The 15,314-nt window shown below is 33.5% G+C and overlaps 1 protein-coding gene across 1 annotated transcript in view; it reads left to right on the plus strand.

The window, feature by feature from the left end:
- Window positions 1–486: 486 nt before the first annotated feature.
- Window positions 487–15,314, plus strand: part of LOC120627973 (insulin-like growth factor-binding protein complex acid labile subunit) — a 61,041-nt gene continuing 46,213 nt past the window's right edge. Inside the window, exon 1 of the mRNA XM_039896122.1 lies at window positions 487–614. The gene's annotated coding sequence lies outside the window, so the exon portion shown is untranslated. The remainder of the gene's footprint in view (window positions 615–15,314) is intronic.

Below are 15,314 nucleotides of genomic sequence, written 5' to 3' on the forward strand. Positions count from 1 at the left end.
TTAACTCATTAAATACATACTTGTAATTGATGTCAAGTTCTGGAAAATAGTGATGAAACTGACTGCATTAATTAACTTTAAACTTTTACCCTTTAATTGCATTGTCGTAGTTACTTTCCAAAACTTTTAGAAGTTAAGAATCTCGTCAATTGAATTTTACTGAGTTAGATTGTTGCAATTTAAATATTCTTACAGAATATTAGATGAACTGATTGCGAATGATTTGCAAGATCCGTCAGTATCTTTGTAGCATGTGTAAACCTTTTGCATAATTTTTAAAACGTTCTATAGCAGCAGGCATGACATTGTTGAGCGCACCGTGATGTAGGTTGCTGCACCACAGGTATATGACACGGCGTTGATAATTTATACCTTTCTCATTCCATCGTATGACCAAAAGACATCGACACGAAAGGGACAAAGAATTGAGGTACCGCGCCACTGAGCAAACAAGGCTTTGCCTTCCGAGTCTGTGAGTAACACTCGACGGGTTGGAAGTTGAAACGAACCGGCGCCATTACCCTCGACGTATCCGTACGAACGTGACCGTGTCTGCTTTTCGCTTGTTTTTTCTTCATCGATCGTGTTAGAACATCATAACTGCGCAGTGTAAGGTAAGGAAGTTTGTTTTATAAATTGTTTTGGATGCAGTGCATCATGTTACGCGGAGTGAGTGCATAAAAGTTGTTATTCGTGGGCCAAAGAAGCTTTCTCACTTATATATGCAAAGAATTTAACCGAAGGCGGTGTGTGCATAAAGTGGCGGAGGCTTGGAGGCGAGGCGCGGCGAACGGTGCTGCCTTCATCGCCTGCGCAGCCTGTAGGCATCCATAAAAGTGATAAATTTGGTTATTTACGTGTCAATTTGGTTCTGTTCGGTGTACCTATCCGCGGCTTTGTACCTTTTTTTGTGTCACATGGTGTTTTGTTTCTGGCAACAACAATGGTCGACGCGATACGGTACATTAATGCCGTTGGTCCTTTGTGTTCCGTTTTACCAATTTTGCCTTTTAAAACTCCCTGCGTCGGCGCACGGTATTGTCGACTTAGGTAATCCTCGTCGAGGCTGAGTGCCTTATCTCGCACTATACCTTTATTGTGAATGTAAACTTACCGATACTAATTATTGCACACATATATCGTATAAAGTCACGTATGTACCTATATAACATTATTACAGTTAGTTCTTTTAACTCTATTTTGGAACATGTTTATTATGATTTTTTATGTTGTTACAAAGTAGATACACTATAGCTATTAACCTTAATTGTCATCAATTGACGAGACGTGGAGGACTCTAGGTTTTTGAGGATGTACCTAGCTACGAACTATTTTGATAAAACTTTCCTTATTTGTATCTCTCTAGAACTTACTCACCTGAAATGTTATCAATGCATTTATATTGTTAGACCAATGTACGAGTAGGTACCTACCTAGGTAGTTGTGTTTTCCTCAGACGTAATAAGCAGGTAATACCTATTGTATGACCCTTGCGATCCAACAACATCATTCTACATTTTTCCCTATATAAATACTTGGATCAACGGGATCTGAGAGATTAAAAGTATCTCGTTCTAATTCCAAAGTTAGCAGATATTGGTTACAGGATAATAAGGAACTTAGAAGCACCTATTTATCTATATCTCTTGTTAAAAGTTAAAAGTACCTACTAGTTAGGTATGTTACAATAAAATTTGTTACAAACAAAGTGTTCACACCTTCGAGACTTATCGACGTTTTCAAAACGTATCTTATCATTGTCATTCACTTCAAACAAGTTGCTATCTTTATTCATTTTATACAGAGTACCTTTTACGTTCCTACTTGTATCTATCTAGGTATTTCGTTTTGTTAACATATTAAATTTTATTGTAGTTTGTGCTACTTAGCCTACCTAGCTACCTTTTCTTTTACCTCATCTTGGTACTCTTGGACTGCGTTGATTTAGGTTTTTGTAAAACCCCTTTTAAGTGTAAAAATGCCTATAGCACGCTATTTTTTATTAATATTTTCATGTCAGGTACCTGTGTTACATTTTAGTACTTAATACAGAAATCAGTGACCTTCATCAGAGTCACGTCTGTAGAATGAGCTCAATGCATTTTTACACTTCACTGCCCATTATCAAACCTTGATGCATTCATAATTATTATTTAAACTGTTCGTAGGTAGGTATCCTTATTTCCCACAATTAGAAAGTCCTGCAAACACCTCTATATTGTTGGCTTTGCTTTAATTCTGGTTCAAGTGAAATAGTGCTTATTATCTCAATAACTGAACCTTGGAGTTTCAAACTGACTCGCTGGAGGATTTTTATAAAGTTAAAATGTGCCGTTTTTAGGTTAAAATTTCACTGAAACTTTGTATGAAAATAGTAAATCTCAAAAACACTTTGAAAGTAGCGAGACTATAGTGGTTTTAATTTAAAAAATGTTAGTAAGCCACATTCGTTAACTTGAGAACAAAGGTAGGTACAAAGTTTCCAAAAAAGTCCTGAGTGCATAATTTAGTAGAGTAGCTTTTCTAACTACTAAAGAGCGCAATCTAGTTAAAATACTGCGAAAAAGTGTTGTCACTAAACATTGCTTTTTTGATAACATATAAATCGTATCAATATCGCGATCAAATAAGCAAACGTAGGTACCTAGTTAGAAAATCTCACACTAGTCTAAGAAGGCCCAAACAACAAACTTAGCTGGGAATTCTTCTTACTTATTATTTTTCTTACAAAATATAACACCAACTATTTTTTTTAAATTAAAGTAATTAAAAATGCAACATCAAAAGACAACCATCTATTAGTGTTAAACTCCTTCTTCTGAAAAGTTATAATTGTTTATAGTAATGATGTTATCAATGTCATCTTGTTTTATAAATCGTGCATCCACTTTACTGATTGGTTTCAAATCCTATTTTAAACCAATAAGTGTATATGATTTGATTTATTTCCAGGCTGACCTCCATATTGAATCTCATATATACGAGTACGTTTCTGCTTTGAATTAATCCTATTCACATGTTGAATCTGGTTGAATGCTATTCATTCCGATCCCACATAAATGTATATTGTCTTAATACTTCCGGTACAGGAGGCACCCCAATTTGTTTGGTTTTTTTTAATACCATAAAGAAAAAAAGACAGCTTTTGCTTTAGTGATAAACTTGAAGTCTATTATACTGTAAACACTTACTACAGTCAGTAGGCATCTGAGCTAATAAATATTGATTATGAATGAATTTTAACTTTGAAATATGTAAATAGATTAGTGTATTGTGAAGTTTGTTTACAATGTTGAATGTATATTTTAAGCAAAGTCAAAATTACATTAACAGGTAACCAATAGTTAAAGCAACTAGAAATAAAGCACAGACATGAATAAAACGAAAGGAAAAATGGAGGATTAAACCCAATAATAATGAATATACAAATAAAATTTTGTTATTCAATAATTAAAACTTGCTTAGTGCGATTGTTACAAATAGGTTACAATTGGTATAATTGATTCCGTGAAAATTGAGTGAAGTGAAGGTGACATCAGATGGAGTGGGCAGTCAGCCGGCAGCAATCAATCGACACAATTCAGTTTATCTAGATGCCCATGTGATAAAGTCCTAATTAATCACGAGGTCTCTACTAGTCGAATCATTTACTATTGTGGCAACAGCATGTGGAGCTCAAAAATTGTAAAACCGGTTTGCTAAATTATTAATTAAGAAATATTTCATAGTTAGAAACATTAACCAATGCTATAAGTAAGCAGTGTTACAACTCAAATGAAAGGAAACACATTGTGCCAAATGCCTAGGATTCACAAAAAACATGAACGTCGCGTCGTCATGGTAGGCCATAGCGACGTTGTTCTTATGATTTACAGATATTTTCATCCGACAGTCCCAATGATACACCCAAGATCCCAATATCGAAGAGGCTTTTACTCAATTGTAAGACATTGAGACTTAGTCTAGCAAAATGCTACCGTTTGATTAAACTGTAACTCATAACGATTATGCTCTTTTTCTTGTAGATTATTCTTACTAAAAGGCCCGTTATCAATCTACGTAAATAAGGCCCTTTATTTACCCATAAAATATAATTAATTGCACCGAAATATAATTTTTCAATAATCTTCCTAAAATAAAACTTGGGATCATTGGTTTTCCCGATGATCTGAGAAACAAAGATCCAATATTAGGTTTCATGGCAAAGAAAACTGCAAACCGTAATATTATAAAATCCTGTAATATAATAAATTATATAAATTAATGTGACGTCTTTATAGTTGAATACAAATACAATTTACTCATTCTATTTGTGGTTCATGGTTAACAATGAAACTAAGCGCATACATATTTCCATCAAAATAATCGGGTTCAGCTTTGCAGATCGTTAATCCATTGAAATCCATAACCTTGTGAATGACAGGCGTCGATAATACAAAGGAAGTCGGCGTGCCTTTAGTAACAGACACTAACAGATCATGTGCTACAAAATGTATGCATTTTATGTTTCCATATAAAGATGTGGATTGTTACAAATAAGGATCACACTTCATGTTGATAAAACATGTGCGTATATGTACTGATATGTCAAATTTAATAGGAATCACCAAGAATAGCACAATAAGTACTTATCACATTTTGTTTTTAAATTTTCTTATTAGTAATGATGTAAATATGAGATTTATTTCAGCAATTTTCGATCGCTTATATGTAATAGTTGTTAAAGATATGCTTACAAAGAAATGCACATTCTAGTCCAACAGCAAAGCGGGAATAAAATAAATAAAAAATGAGGCCACCTATAAAGCTCTAAATAATGATCATGTACCTACTATATTTTTTGCAACGTTCATTAATATCCTGAGGAAAGGAATTTACAACAAAATTTTAAACATGAAATGTTCTGTTCGGAATAGGTAATAAAAACTTGGTATTTTTTATACATAATCTACTGTCAGACACTTTATATAAACCCCTTAGTTAAACAATAACCAAGTGGTTAAACTGATCAACAAACCTGAAGTTGCAGGTTTGTTGATCAGTTGTTTGTTTGCTGTTCACTCTGATCTCAAGTTTCGGAAGATCAGAAATTACAGACAAATGTAAAAAATACTCTATGGCTGCATCATGTAATTCATGTAATTTCGTTTCGTTAATGGGAGTAAATAATATCCCCATTGAATGACAAGAAAGAAAAAACGTCATTTAATTGCAAAGTAAAAAAAAACTGCAATAATATCGGGCAGGAATCAGAGAGCAGTTTTCTTAGAACCCGCGGAACATTCCAGACATACTGCAATCTGCACGCACGTCGGCAAACCTTATTGTGCTTGCCGCTCGGAATAGCTTTGTTTGCATTTTAAGGAAGTGATCTGATGATATCTTATGGCTAACAGTTTCCGTCTGACCATACTGTGAGCAAACTGGTAAGGCTATAGATAAACTTACTATGACGGACAAAACGAGCATTGATCCTTGGACACTAACATAATGAGCAACATAACTTCTTGTACTCACGTCTCAACAACTCTCCATACTCGGGATGTCAACTGTGACGTCACAATATGTATCATGACATATATTATAGCGACTAAAGGCCCTGTTTAACTTTGTAATTCATTGTAAGTAGGTTGTTGTGTATACGTTGAGAACAACTTGACGTATATTGGTAGAACATTTACTTAAACATAATAAACATGGTATCAAATTGTATCTAAGATTACACGAGTGTACCATACAAACATGTTAACGTAACATTATGTATAATATTTTTTTCCCTATGATAAAACAAATGTTGGTTCACAAATACATAATATTTAAAAAAATCGTTCCTGCGATTTGTAGTCTCAGGTGTTATTTCATCTTGACCTGCATTGACTTGAAAAGTTCATGATATTTGTATAGTAGTATTTGAATTGGCAGTAAAAATAAATGATTCATAACCATAGGGAAAACTTATAAGAGCATTTAAGCAAGTTAATCCTCAGTAAGTGAAAACAAAACAGTTTTTTCAGTTCATTGAATCGCGTGTTACCTGAACCCAGTTTGCATCCGCCTAAGTAGGTATGTTATCGAACCCTTTTCTCCGATAACCTCAATCGCTATACTTATCAAGGATACAATGTACTAGTTATATTAAAAAAATGCAATTTTATAAAATTACATACTCTAATTTTGTTAACATAAATGGCGAAATGGTGGTAAAATTCAGTTCAAAAATAAACAAGCATAATAAATAGACTGGAGCAAAACTTATACCTAATTGTATGAAGGTTTTGCAACTTTGCAATTTTTAAACCGAACCTAGATATTTTTTTTTCATAAATAACAGAACTCTTTACAATCAGCAAATATATCAGTAACGCTGTTGTTTGAAATAGTATCGTCAGCGCAGATACATAATATAAATTAATTATCGAAACAGATTTCATATAAATATTAAACAGCAAAGCATACCACCTACAAAATACGTTTGCCAACGACTAGCATTACCTCATTGTAGACGAAGCTATACATACCTAGAAGCCACAAATACCTAGATTACGCTCAATAAGGAATCAAAGTGAATAATACAACTAATACCTTTTTGTGACTAAAAAAACTAACTTTATTTTAACACAACTTTAAATAATATTTCGCAGGTCCAAAATAAATTTATGTTTATCTTTAAATAGCGTGTAAGTCATCTGCATCTTGAATCATTAAACCACTTTCTAGGTGACGCGTAAGTGTCAATTTCGATTACGAAGAAGAGTCGGCACACCTTTTGAAGCTTTGAGAAGATCTATTAAACTCCATTTTCAAAATTTGTTCTGAATACCCCACGGGATTAGTCAATTGAAAGGTTTAAATTTCTAAGAAATACCGCAATGAAATGCATTATGCTCGAAACTTTAATTCACTAGTAGCCTAAATGTAGATATAGTCCTGCCTTCGCGCTGCTTTGCATGCTCCGCTATTGCTAGTTTAAAGTGGAATTGTTATTGACCATCAACTATCGATTATGTTCTTCTGTTCTAAAACATACTCGAGTTTTAGTAAATTGGACTCTACAATTTTCACAGATCGATCGACAACTTTCGATTTTTGAGGTAAAGCCATCAAATACAATTATAAAAATTCAGCTTCAGAACATACACAAAATAACTAAAAACTGTGATATTTATGTTAGGTTTAAACAGTTACTGTTGTTTGAATTACATTATTGGAAATTATAGCTTTTTTATTAAAATCTTAAAATAGATACCGTGATTCCAAAACTTAATTTCGAAGAACGTTTATAATTATATATATGCTTAAAAAGAACAAGATAAAGTCGTCTCTAATTAGTTCCATGAGGCTTATCATAAAGGAATGTTAACCGCAAACAATGAAGTGAAAAACAAGATATTTCCATCCTTAGACTGCCAAGTCTGCGATAAGATTCAGACTAATATAAACAGCAGCAAAACATCAACTCTCATTAATGCGTAAAATAGGAACAATATTTTTTATAAAGACCGACTCACTCCCACAGAGATGTAACGACAATACAAGCTATGCATTTTCCTTCATAGAGCAGAGTGCATATCATCTCCACATAACTCAAATTAGGACTCTGATCCAAACGCCTGCTCTCTTTTATTTGTACCTTTTGCCATCGTCGTAATACCGTCACATCCTTTGTTCATCATTACCCAAATAAATCCAATCTAACAAATGACTAATTTTATCATTGGGATTCAGTAAATTGGACACTAAAGAATTTCCAACACTAGCACTCCTTAATAATCAGGAAACTAGTTTACTTGGTCATTAGGAATACAATGTTTTCCCTCCAATATATTGCATAACTATGCAACCACTTTACAACGTTTATTAGTCTTTGATGTTATACTAAACCCCTTTCATCAAAGCCATTGTCAAAGAGGTGTATTTCATGTAGATATTACAATCAGTGAAGGTTACAACACACTTCAACTGGCATTTACTTCCTAATGGTGGTATCGAGTGGACATTTGCAAAGTCGGCATGTGTAATTAGTTAGCATACTTAATTACAACACGATTTCCACTCCCGATAAGTTTATAAATGTGCTATAAAATAAAGATTCTATAACAATTTAGTATTGATGTTGAGTTCTATGGATGCAATGTAATACCGATATAACATACGATTGGTAAGGCCTAGAGCGTGCTAAACCACCGAAGTAACAAAAATGGCTGTTACAATATTTATAGCAAAATGTACTAAAGTGTCTGTTGAAAATAATTTAAAACGCGCTTTAGATTTAATTAAGATTATTACTGTTCTGTTAATGCACATTTGCTTATTAAAGAAGACGTTATAAACAGTAGCTAGATATACAATTACATTTTAACTAGGTCAATAACAGATTATGCAGTTGTCGCTGACTACTATTATGACAATCATCTGATCACAATTGGTCGATAGGCTTAATCGTCGTTGTTAAGATATCTACAATTTCTCAATACCGGCAAATTATATAGTGCTTTTTTAAAAACTAAGAATAGCCATTTAACAGGACGAGAATAAGATAACTACTTGACTTCAAACAATTACATCCCCAAACCTTAAAGTTAATCATAATAAAATAAGTACATTTGTTTAAATTACCCGAAACAATGAAACATTTTTATCATCTTACTTAAAACCTACACATTTAAACACAATAAATACTTTTGTAACCTAAAGCCTAATTAATGAATATTATACTTTTTGTGTCGAAATTGAAACCGTGCATTCACGATAAGTATATATATTTATTTAAAGCGGTGATAGCGCAGTTGGTAGGAGCTCGGCAGCACTTCCGGAGGGCCGAGTTCGAATCCCAGCACTCGCCCCAAACTTTTCTAAGTTATGTGCTTTTTAAGTTAATAAAATATCACTTGCTTCAATGGTGAAGGAACACATCGTACATGCCCCAGAAGTCATTCATAGTATTCTCATAGCGTCATATGTGTGTGGAGTAACCCATCCGCACTGGGCCAGCGTAGTGGACTACGGCCTTAAACCCTTCTCATCTCATCCACCAGTGTATTTTCTATCATTGATAGGAAATACATTGGTGCCAATAATGTTAAGCACAAAACTGTAAACTTATTTACATTTCTAAAAATACTTCAAACCTTTTTGATAGCAAACTTCGCGAAAAAAGGACAGCACTACTCTAAGATCAGTCAATTTTGTTTTGTTTCCAGATTTGTTTTCAGCAGAATTGGCAGCATTGTATGCAATGATTTCTAAACGCATTCTTAACTCTATTCGCTTTGAAAATCTCTTCCAGAGAATCCTTCATGAAAATTGTTGTGTAAGCATGAAGGGTTGTATAGCGCAAGATACACTATAATTGATGATTACTGACGGTACTGACAGGATTAATAAAAGTCAGTCTATTCTAAGTCCGTCTTTATGATGCTAAGTAGATATAGAACATTATCTGTGCCAAATTTCGTTAACTGAAAGCAGCAGTTGAAAAAACTGGGAAACGAAAACCAATTGCAAATCATATTTATTACGTTAGTTCAAATAGATATAATATTTACACGCGTTTTTCCCATTCGTACGTAAAAATGAGGCAGCCTCTGACGCAACAACACACGCATGAGTAGATATAGAAACGTTGTTTCTTATTTATTGACATAAATTGAATATACCGAATGTCAAGATGCGGTGAATAAATCTACTGGTTTGTTGTTAGAATGTTCCTTACAAATCCAAGAAATCGACGACCATATGCCCATAGACGTTTTAAAAATTGCATACAACCGTGTTATTCTCTAAAACATTGATCCGCCATTCCGTCGCTGCGTCAGCGTTGCAAAAAGCTCTATACAAAAATAGCTCTACTAGCAATTAACAAATATTCATTCTTCTGTTACTACTGTTAGTTTTCTAAAGTAAGTGAATAATAACATTTTTGATAACTGTGTTAGACATTTTACTAAATTGATTAGCACTTTTATTTATTTACTTATTTACCTATTTATTCATAAGACACACCAGCAATTAATTGTATAACATTCATAAAAAAATTGAATTATGTGTTAGAATTACAAAATCTGTCTAGTGCCATTACAATATTCAATTATTGGCGTATACAGCATTATCGTTGTTATCTCCGATAACATTATAAAAAAATAAAAAACTAAAAACTAGTAGTTAAATAGGTATTTTACTAAAAACTATATAACAGATTGATAAGTAATATAAAAAAACAAAACAAACTTTTACAAAACTGAATACTTACTTTTCAGTAAATATTTAATAATATATTCATAATAATAATAATAATAATCTTTATTGTCATAAAATCTTAAGTCTAAACAATATAGTTAAAGGTTTTATTATTTTATATTTGATTCAGAGTGTTCATTGCGTAGGTTCGTATGAGATATACTTCAGTCTTGTATTGAGACTCAGGCTATAACTTCGGAATGTCACTGAGAATACGAGTAGCTTCTGTTGGGTATTCTAACTATATTCATTTTTAATTGAGCTAATATATAATATTACGATATTTTTTATTTAAATAGCAAGATAAAGTAAAGTCCATTGCGACGCTGCAACATTGAAGTTTTTGGGTGTCAGAATAGCACTGCAGTACTAGCTAAGACCGAGTTAGACTCATTAGTATGAGAAGTGGGTTTATCGCTGTGGAACGAATGCATCAGGCTGATTTGAATTGAGAGCAAATACGCAATAGATCTTAGTTACCGGCTTATTGCAACATGGAAAAAGTTGAAAGCCTTTCTCTTTTCAAATTCTCCTACGGATGAATGCACATAACAGTTTCTCCAATAGTTGGGTACGGATAGTAAAATTGTACGAGTTTTAAAAATAATAAACCATATAATACAACTCTACGATAATATAGTCTAGTGTTAGACGATAGATCACGAGATGCTGGATTGGTTTTCGTGGTAACGGAGGTGGTAAGCGATGCAACGCGGTGGGTCGGGGTACATTTTGTAGAAACATCATAATAATCATCCGGAGCCTATAAACATCCACTACTGGCCACAGACCTTGTATCTCGCAGAGGAGAGACGGGTTTTAGAGCATAGATCCACCATGCTGCTCCAATGCGGGTTGGTGGGCTTATGCGGATTATGTAAAATACTAGATGAGCGTTTATTTGGAAAAATGTACATATCAGACATTGGGCAAACCGCTAGTATAGTCGCGGTTTATAACAAACAAGCTGCCCTCGGTCTCATCTCAATCCTCGAGGAACCATTTATTTGCTTAGGATAGAAATGTTACTCTCCGTTCTTTCAACTTATGCCAATAATCACGTTGGTTAGCTTAGTTTGGGCGTAAAGGTAGAGCAAACAAACAAACACCCTTTCACATTTATAATATTATTATTATACACATTACACATTTATAGTATAATAATACTCATTTATAATATAATAATTTAGACGGCTGAGTGGCGTAGTGGGCAGCGACCCTGCTTTCTGAGTCCAAGGTCGTGGGTTCGATTCCCACAAATCGAAAATGTTTGTTTGAAATGTTTTTCAGTGTCTGTATATATAAGTATTTATGTGTATTATATTTATAAAAAAATATTCATGAGCTGTCTTAGTACCCATAGCACAAGCTACGCTTACTTTGGGGCTAGATGACGATGTGTGTATTGTCGTAGTATATTTATTTATTTATTTAATATCAGTAAGAATTAAACTTGATGGCGTTCATTGTAACAAAACCTAAAATTTTTACACAAATTAGTTTTCATTTTCAATCTCGCATTAGTTCTCGCTGCTAGGTAGGTAGGTAGGTAGGTAGGTAGGTACCAAGTCACGCGAAGCAACTTTCATCGTAAAATCAGGCGATGTCTGCCTCACTGAAACGCGGTTGAACGCTTCAAGGAAACTGACAATCATAAAACCTGCCAATCGATTCGCTGAAAAAGTAAGAACATTGCGTTTCAACTTCCAACCTGGCAACTTGTAAAATTACTTCAGTAAATCCATTACTTAAAGTTGAATCGGTGACAGCCTAGTGGTTATGGCTTCTACTTTAATTTTAAGTGGACCAAGTTTAATTATTTAATTTTTATATAATTATAGTTTAATTTTAAGGGACCGGCCCGCACCAGTAACTTTTTGGAGCTATGTGCGTTTTTAAAGTATTTTAAATATAACTTGCTTTTACGGTGATAGAAAACATCGTAAGGAAACTGCATGCCTGTGAGATCGCCATAACGTTGAGTTCTCGAAACCATTCGCATTCTGAAAGGAGATCCATTCCGTATAGTGGGCCAGCAATGAGTTGATAGTGTTAACTCAAATAGGCTATTTAACTTATGTTTAACTGAAGAATATTTCATGGTTTCGTTTTATTATTCGTTAGAAATCCCGACAAATTAAGTAATTCCTGAGTAAACTTATCTAAGATTTAAAATAGTTTATAAGTGATTAAAATCGGTTCACCACATACACAAAGAATTTGTCTGCGATGAAATATGAAAATACATACTGACTAAAATTGCATATCTAGCATGCAGTTCCCCACGCTGGCTTATGCGGATTAATAGAATTCACACGGCTTTGAAACCATTATGGAGGACTCTCAGGCAGGTTTTCTCACTATATTTTCCTTCATCAATGTACTAAAAGAAACCCCATTAACACATCTTACAATGTTTAATCGTTTTAGTATCTTTAATTACGAGTTAGCACATTATTAACTTAAACATCAATCTATTTGAACTTATAGCACACTTTATTAACTACAAACTACAAAGAGATAACTTCTTCAATCTTTATTTGACACTTCTGTCTATACTCCTCTGTTCCTCTATTTTTCCCGCCATTTTATATGAGCTTCCTTTTTGATCTGGGTTCCTGTCATTTTGAATTTCTACTCCAACTTATGACGACCACAGATTATGCATAATTTTGACCAGTCTGAACTAAGATACCTTTTTATCTTTAACCGAATGTACATACAAAGGCAGATTTGCTAATTAGGAGTACATTAGGAGTTGGAAAGTATAGGCATAGGCTTTTTCAACAAAAAGAATCTCCATGGTCATGATCACTGGCATAAGATAGTTTATAATCTTAATTCGTAATCTCCTTCGGTGGCCTCTCCAACTGTAGAAGGATAGCAACTAGCTTAATTTTCCACCTTATTCCCATACCAATTAAAACACTGACTATATCCACTATGTACACTCCTCTGGTATAACATCACTTACAACCATGAAGCAGGTTACGTATAAATAAACTTTAGAAAACTGTCACACTTAAGAGCACCGCATGGCCCAGGACTGGCCGACTATGGTACTCTGACGACCATTGTGTGGCCGCCCATAATGATTCCCACGTTAATTTTTGGACAAAGAACTACTTGTACCACCGTACCGCTTCGTTTTTATTGCACAGAGAAAGTTCCAATAACCATCCAAATTGTATGTACAGTCAGCGTTAGATATGTAGGGCTATCCTACAGGATGCGACTAGCATGCGCACCGCGAAATAATTATCTCTACCAGTTACTCGTATTTTTTCTACTTGCTTATATATTTTAGCACCATTATTGGTATATCAAAACATTATACTCTTGTATAGATATTTGATACCCGATGACGATAGACGTTTTACTACTAATGTAATTCTTTTAATTTCTTTAATTGCTCTGTTTTTTCTATCTGTAATTTGATTTTAGCTGTTCTAGTAAAAATAATCATAAATAACAAATAGATTTAAAAAATAAATGACCTGACAAGGTGACTCAAATTTATCTAAGCATTTTATTTTGAATGACATTATCGCCTGATCGCGAATTCTGAAAGCCCTGCCTGCTAAATTCATTTAATAAACGTGAGTATTCGGTTATCAAATGTATCATGTTTTGATATACCAATACTGGTGCTCAAATATGTAAACAACTAGGTAGGTGTAAAACCACAGCAAACTTTTGAGGTCGAATATTAATTACAACTGAGTGTAAATGTTAGAATATAAATAATTGTAATTAATGTACCTTTAAGAGATATGGCTATTGAGTAATCTTTCAGAATGCATTTTTTTGAAAGTCTAAGCCAGACCAGACAAACTTACTATCATTTTTGGTATTTTTTTTTAATTGCTTATCATTTAGCTATGATAATGTTAAAGTTGCCGTGTAGTATAATATATCTATACAAAGATGATGACATCATTATTTGACCTGACTTGGAGTTAATTTATGTTCTGAGTATATTGACCGGTCAGATATATTTATGTCTGATTCGACGTTATAATTGTGTGTTAGAGTAGGGTAAAAACCCTGTAATTCATACAAAGACCAGTCTTCGTATGAATGACGGCTTTTATAAACATATATTTAATGAATAAATAACAAAACTAAGGAGTTTATTTTTGTTCGATGTTTGAACTCTCAAATTGACGGTTGTCGACATATTTTGTAATTTTCTCGTCCGAATGATATGAGATAACACAAGAGTATAGATGGATATTATTTATTATCTCGTTGCGAACATCTTCATCTTCATCTTCTGCAAAGCTTTGTTTCTTAAATTAAAATTCAAAATTCATTTATTTTAAGTAGGCCTAGTTTATAAGCGCTTTAAAACGTCAAGTCAGTCTGTTTGTAGTGAATCTACCATTTATTACTATGTCCGAGTTTCATCAGATCATATAAAATTGTGCCTGATTGTACATCATCGCTATAAATTTACTTGCATCTCGCTCTAAACTGTGTGTTAGACCAGGACGAATGAGCGGTCATTCATAGACTGCATCACGTTTGGTAGGTAGGTACGACGTAGCACTCGTTTCACCTTCTGTTGCACTGTAGTACCTATTAGCCGTCCAATTTCAAAAGACCCTTCGAAGTACTATTTTGGACCACAATCCCAGTACTATTCCACGGGTCGGAGTTATTATAAGTGGGCGTGTTTTTATTTCTGTACGCGTCGGCGGCAATAAGTAATAAGGTAAACATTTATATCTAATGGAGGCCGTCGGACCAGTTCTATAAGTCAAGTGTTACCACAATTCAACCGCTGAATGACTTTATAACGTGAAAATAACAAAACTTTCGTCTCTAGGTAGGTAAGGAATTACTCTAATGTTCGTAAAACTTTATCAGAATAGGAACTAAAAAAAAGCTATGCAGATAATCCAAGACCTCTTTTATACAATGAAGCTTTACAAATAATCGATTATTCTTTACTCTGTTTCGTTATAATAAGAAAATTTATGAACGTCAAAATATATATATATTATACAAAAAATAAATATATCTATATAAATTAAAAACATACACAGCTTACAATAGTAATTATAAGAAAAAAT

The sequence above is a fragment of the Pararge aegeria genome, chromosome 2 (genome assembly GCF_905163445.1).
Source record: "Pararge aegeria chromosome 2, ilParAegt1.1, whole genome shotgun sequence".
In the NCBI taxonomy this organism is placed as follows: domain Eukaryota; kingdom Metazoa; phylum Arthropoda; class Insecta; order Lepidoptera; family Nymphalidae; genus Pararge; species Pararge aegeria.